Source organism: Hyla sarda, chromosome 6 (assembly GCF_029499605.1).
Source record: "Hyla sarda isolate aHylSar1 chromosome 6, aHylSar1.hap1, whole genome shotgun sequence".
NCBI classification, from domain to species: Eukaryota; Metazoa; Chordata; class Amphibia; order Anura; family Hylidae; genus Hyla; species Hyla sarda.
The window spans coordinates 88116664-88123700 of NC_079194.1; the positions used below are offsets into that span (position 1 = coordinate 88116664).

The 7037-nt window shown below is 43.5% G+C and overlaps 1 non-coding gene across 1 annotated transcript; it reads right to left on the minus strand.

Annotated features, from left to right (window-relative positions):
- Positions 1–1053: 1053 nt before the first annotated feature.
- LOC130277855 (U2 spliceosomal RNA) lies at positions 1054–1236 on the minus strand. The gene has a single exon (XR_008845613.1). It is a non-coding gene; the product is annotated as a U2 spliceosomal RNA (small nuclear RNA).
- Between the last annotated feature and the right edge of the window lie 5801 nt (positions 1237–7037).

Sequence of the window (7037 nt, forward strand, 5' to 3'; positions counted from 1 at the left end):
ATGTGTTGGGTTTTTGTGAAAATGTTTGGGTCACGCCCCTTTTTTGATAGACACTCTACCTTTTCCTAATGGCCACACACCTTTTTCGTGTTCCAATGGAGAGTTGGTCGAGTTCTTTTCAATTCTGGTGCAGAACCCGACAAAACATGTAGGGTTTACAATAGTAAATCCGGGCCAATATGTTCTGGGTTTCATTGAGTAGAATACCTACAGATCACTAAAATGAAGAATGAAGGGGCAGTCGTGGTATACTGTACCAAATGCAACATCACAGTCTAATTGAATTCATAGCAATGGCTACTTCTTGCTCCTTTAATTATAAGTTCCAGTTTCGGCAATGCTAATTTTTCTTTTTAAAGCCGAGGAACGTGCTCTCGAATCACCCAAAGTGCAAGAAAAAGTGCAAACGTGTTACACTAAAAAAACGTGCACAAAGGATGCGGTCTATCGCAAGCCCTTCTCCGATAGGAGAGAGGCCCCCAACAAACCTTACCCTTCGCCTCCGGACCAAAAGGTACCTGCGAGGTTCCAGGTTCGATGTCCCTTTTCGCCGAAGCTACTAGGGGTCCACAAATGCTCCCGGCATCCCCCTTGGCGTTAGCCAAGGTATCTGCCCGCAGAGCCGATAACGGTAGGTACCCTGCCAAAGCAGGAGTACCCGGGGTGTTTGCAGGGAGGTGCGGAACCTAATGGCCACACACACCTCCCCTAGACCGCCAGGAGGGACACCCAGAAGGGCTACCGCATCCTGACAAATCCTGTGAACACACAACACTCAAAAAGTGACACAGTGAGACAAAAAAGAAATAAATAAGTGAATGTGTGCAGATACACTGCCTGGACATCCGGCCGGATCTATAAAAATTTCTCTGATCCTAGCCAGAAGGCTGGGAATCAAGAGGTGAGTGCCACAAGGTGAAGAGATTATGGTGCCCGTGCTTCAACTCAGTGAGTCCATCCTCCCAGTGAGTTTCGGCACCTCAGGGTCACCACTCCCCGAGGCACAAACGTACCACGGCTCTAGACCCTCTCAGCCTCATGGCGAGACCCGGAGGGAACAGGTCACATCGGGGCAGCCGTCGAGCTGATTCCTCAGAACCAGCCCCGGAAAGCCCTGGTACACCTGAATCCTCCATGCAGCACCCATCCCCACCAGCATGAAAATAATAATAATAATAAGAAGAAGAAGAAGAACAGATACTACACTTGATCTTAGCCAAAAGGCCGAGAAGCTGTTTCTTGTTTTTGCCACTCGTTAGTTTCGGCAGTGCTAAAACCTTCTGGCAATATTTACTTGTATAGAAAGTTGTAGCGTAACTAAAATGTGTGAAGTGGCAACAGCTCAAGCACACTAAATGAGTTGCAGAGAGGTTGCAGGGGCAAAGTTATAAGAAGTTCAGAGGTAACAGTTGAAATTGGTTTTCTATCCCCTTTTTTTGTTTTTACTTGTTCAGCACTCTGCCCCTCCCCATCAGCCCAGGCCTATATAAATTGGCAGGAAGCCTCAAAGGGCCCTATTCTTTCTGGCAGTCTCCCAGTCTTTGACTGGGAGTGCATGGTAAGCGAGCGGGCTTTAACTATCATGATCATTAAGTACACTAACGACCTGTTAGTTTAATACATTTTGCTGAGAAGCCTTAGATCAATGTACATGTTGTGGATGTGCGACCATGTCTGTTTTTTTCTCTACTTGAATTCAAAGTAAAAATTGGGCCCTCGTGTCATATGGGGCTCAAAAACTACTCTGCCATATAATAATACACCAGTTTTATCAAGTATTATCATGGTTGGTATACGAATATTTCATCAAGAGCGTTAAGTTACACGTCTAAGAGTCTGAATTCACTCTATGGCATCAAGATGCCCTAATTACTTATACCACATTGGCAAAGGTAGGGAAGGTAAATGCTGTAGAGAGGCATAATACTACTCACACTTTCATAAATTGTCATGGGCAACGTGCCTGGACCCGCTATGCCATCGAACCGGTTTGGCTTCAGATAACCCCATAATGTGGAACCTAAGTACCCTCTAGGTAGTCACCCTTTATCCTCATGAAGAAAGTGGAAGCTGAACTTCTGCTGCTAGCGGGTACAAGGTCGATCCACAAATATGTTCCCTATAAATAGCTGTTTTGAGTTTCTTCTCACTCATTACAAAGCAGGGTACCACTGACAAGCTAAGAGGTCTTTGTCGTAGGATTAAAGGGGTAAAGTTTCAACTTAAGAAGAGCACCAAACTTTATTAAGCACATGGTTTGTGAATATTCTCTGCTTTCCATGATGGTCCAGCAATTCTACCACCTTAGCTAAGAGGCAGATGTCAGACCTAAGAATCAAATTGATTCTGATTGACAATTAATCTAAGTGGATCTCTGACAATTTGTCACCCCCAGAAAAAGTACAGTATGTGCACAGCAATTGCTTATTCAATAAAACTGCTGTGTACTATCTGGAGACAGGAAATGTTAGCCAACGTAATCCATTGTAAGCCTCCTCTTTCAAACACTCTATCATAACCCCACTATTGAAAAAACCATCTCTGGACCCGTCCTGTGCAGCCAACTATCGACCTGTCTCAAATCTCCCCTTTATCTCCAAACTCCTGGAACGCTTGGTCTACTCCCGCCTTATCCACTATCTCCCGAGAACTCTCTCCTTGACCCCTTACAGTCTGGTTTCCGCTCCCTTCACTCCACAGAAACGGCCCTAACCAAAGTCACTAACGATCTTCTGACGGCCAAATCAAATGGCAATTTCTCTTTACTGATTCTCTTGGACCTGTCTGCGGCTATTGACACTGTGGATCACCAACTCCTCCTCAGTAGTCTCCGCTCCATCGGTCTCAAGGACTCTGGTTTTCCTCCTATCTCTCTGGCCGCTTCTTTAGCGTTTAATTTTCTGGCTCTACTTCTTCTCCTTTTCCCCTTGCTGTCGGGGTTTCCCAGGGATCGGTCCTAGGTCCTCTACTCTTTTCACTCTACACATTCCCCATTGGAAAAACAATCAGTAGATTTGGTTTCCAGTACCACCTCTACGCTGATGACACCCAACTCTATACCTCCTCCGCCAACATCACCCCTGCACTCCTACAGAATACCAGTGACTGTCTCTCTGCCGTCTCAGACATCATGTCCTTTTTATATCTGATACTAAATCTTTCTAAAACAGAACTTCTTGTCTTTTCTCCATCAACTGATACTGTACCTAACCCTGACATTTCCATCTTGGTATGTGGTACTACCATAACTCCTGGGCAACAGGCTCGCTGTCTTGGAGTTATACTTGACTCTGATCAGTCTTTCACTCCCCATATTCAGTCTCTTTCACGTTCTTTTCACCTGCATCTCAAAAACATTTCAAGAATCCGCCCGTTTCTCACTACTGAAACTGCTAAAACTCTCATTATTGCTTTGATTCACTCCCGCCTCGACTACTGTAACTCTTTACTAATAGGCCTTCCTTTCTCCAAACTCTTTCCTCTCCGTTCCATCCTTAATGCCGCAGCCAGACTCATCTTCCTCTCCAGCCGCTACACCGACGCCTCCTCCCTGTGCCAGTCACTACACTGGTTACCAATTCAGTCCAGAATACAGTACAAAATCCTCAGTCTCACACACAAAGCTCTCCACAATGCTGCACCTCCCTACATCTACTCTCTCATCCCTGTCTACCATCCTACACGTTCTCTCCGATCTGCTAATGACCTCACACTAACATCTTCTATAATCTGAACTTCTCACTCCCGTGTCCAAGACTTCACTCGTGCTGCACCGGTTCTCTGGAATGCTATTCCTCAATCCCTCAGACTCAACAACAACATACCATAGTTTCAAACATGGCCAAAAAACACATCTCTTCAGACAGGCCTACAACAGTCTCTAATTGGCCTCAACATATCCCCAACATATCCTCAACATATCCCCAACATACCCCCAATATACCCTCAACATATCCCCAACATATCCCCAACATATCCCCAACATATCCCCAACATATCCTCAACATATCCTCAACATATCCTCAACATATCCTAAATATATCCCCACACCTTTTGTTTGAATAGTTATTGTGTAATTTTATGTCTGATACTTGTCTTTGTTTGTACCCCATAATTGTAAGCGCTGCGGAATCTGTAGGCGCTATATAAATAAAATAAAATAAAAATTGTCATCTATTGTCAGCCATTGTCAGCCATTGTGGGGCCTACTATGATGAGTCATTTGTCAGCCAGTCACAGAAGCTGTATGACAGAATACACCAACACTTTGTTGTTCTTTTATACTTCTGTTCTCAATTTTTCCTATGCCACTTTCTGCACCATTTGTGTCTGAATGGATTAGTACAGAGAGACAAGGCCCTTGCACACTAAAGTAGGAATGTACGCATGACAGCACACATGTACCCTGGGAGCCAGAAACTCAAGCTCTTCCTCTCAAGAGTTTAAGTTTTTCTGCATGATACTGCTCACCATTCTCGCACGTTTCTTCTCGCTTGCTTAGCTTTTTCCATAAATCTTTGCCACTTTGGAACATTCAAACCCCCCGATTTTGACAAATACAGGTTATTTTTCCCAAAAGTAAAATATTTAAGGTTAATTCAAAAAATGTGTCTAAGAAAAAGAAAAACAAAGAAAAACCTCTTAAAGGCCAAGCCAAATAGTTTGTCTTTATTTTTCTGTCTCACAATCCAAATTGAAAGTGATTCCTGCATACGAAATGTATGTTAATCCCCCATTAATTGCACAGTTGTCAATGGATGAATGTTCTGCAAACCACATAGGATGTAAGTTTACATAAAATTACTCCAAGTCATCGTGTCAGAGACGAGAGCAAATATGGAAATAAATGGAAAGATGTAGAAATTCAGCATGGGAATACACAGCCCTTGCAGTGTCACTTTAAATCTACTGCTAAGAAAGTGACAAAAGTTATGTTCTTCATGTGTCTTATAAACCTCTGCAGTATAATACTGATAATTCCTCAATAGCAAGGCAGACACTGATGATCATTTAAGAAAAGAAACATCATATATAGATATATATTACATATTGTATATCCCATATACTGTACATATGAAAAGTTAGAGCTCCACCTAAATGACATCCTGGTGCCGCATAAAAGTATGAATAGAGGATGATAAAGTTAAGAAAGTTAAAAATCTAACTTTTAATGCTGCAAACCACATCACATTCATGTTGTCCAAATTACAAGTCATAGGGGCTTCCCCAGAGGTTTCTTCCCATCCCACCATTAATAATGGATAGATATTACTATACATCCTAATGGTGAGCCAAATACATGGGAACATTTTCTTTTAACAGATACAATTAGAGATGAGCAAATTTCTGAAAAATTCAATTCGGACGATCTGCCAAATTTTCCCAAAAAATGTGGTTTGGTCTGAATTTATTTGCAGCGAATCACTATTAAAAATAGCTATTTCTGGCCTACAGAGAATCTCAATAGGGGTGTAGAACACTTAGCCTTGTCCTAACACGCATAGGGAGTGTGCTGTGTTAGTGAAATAACACTGATATTCAGTATTACATGCAGAATACAGGCATCACTATCAAAATCACTGCCGCAGAGCATTTGGATGTGGCAGATTTTTTTTATGTAATTTTCATTTTATTTAATTTGAATTTATTTAAATTTTTTGATTGCCCAATCTAGTGAGCATTGAGCTGGCAGTCCTCCACCAGATATCACCTGTTCCAGCCCCGGCCTCTCAGTGCACCCCCTGACTATGAAAGTGTGAATGTTTCATTTAATCAGTTAAGGTTCATTGTTATCGCTCCAAGCTATTTCATTGGATTCTTGTGAAAATTCCACAGGTAATATGACGAGACCATAGGGCCTCAGTCTTGAAAATATTACATACATTTTTTTTAAATTTAAGATTTATGTTAGATTCCCAAGTTTAGTGTCCTGGCGTTTACTTTGAACTACTACTGCATGACCACAAAACCCAATCTAACAAGGAGTCACATGGAGGCACAATGACAAAGTCTAGAGGTGGCAGCAGCAAGAGGAGACCATAATCTGGCAGAAAGACACAGCCTGGAATTGACGGCAGCAAGAGGAGACCATATAGTGACTGAATGACACAGCCTGGAGTTGGCCGCAGCATGAGGAGAACATAAAGTGGCTGAATGACACAGCCTGGAGTTTGCGGCAGCAAGAGGAGACCATATAGTGGCTGAATGACACAGCCTGGAGGTGGCAGAAGCATGGGGAAACCATATAGTGGCTGAATGACACAGCCTGGAGTTGGCGGCAGCATGAGGAGAACATATAGTGGCCGAATAACACAGCCTGGAGTTGGCGGCAGCAAGAGGAGACCACATAGTGGCTGAATAACACAGCCTGGAGTTTATGGCAGCATGAGTAGACCATTTAGTGGCTGAATGACATAGCCTGGAGTTGGCAGCAGCATGAGAAGAACATACAGTGCCTAAATGATACAGCGTGGAGGTGATAACAGCATGAGGAGACCATATAGTGGCTGAATGGCACAGCCTGGAGTTGGCGGCAGCATGAGGAGAACATATAGTGGCAGAATGACGGAGCCTGGAGTTTGCGGCAGCAAGAGGAGACCATATAGTGGCTTAATGACACAGCCTATGAGGTGGCGGAAGCATGAGCAGAACATATAGTAGCTGAATTACATAGCATGGAGTTTGCGGCAGCAAGAGGAGACCATACAGTGGCTGAATGGCACAGCCTGGAGTTGGCGGCAACATGAAGAGAACATATAGTGGCTGAATGGCACAGCCTGGAGTTGGTGGCAGCATGAGGAGAACATATGGTGGCAGAATGAGACAGCTTGGAGGTGGCAACAGAAGCATCGAATCCTGAAAGTGATCCGGTGACAGAGTGGTGTGGTGGGTGGCAATACCAGTACCCGGTGATGAAGGTATTTGAAAAAAGGTCTGATGCCTGTAAATGTTTGTAACTGAGGAGCAGCACCTTACATCTGTTTGGCACTATCCATATTTGTGAAGTGTTGGTGTGACACCGTGGACAATCTACTTTG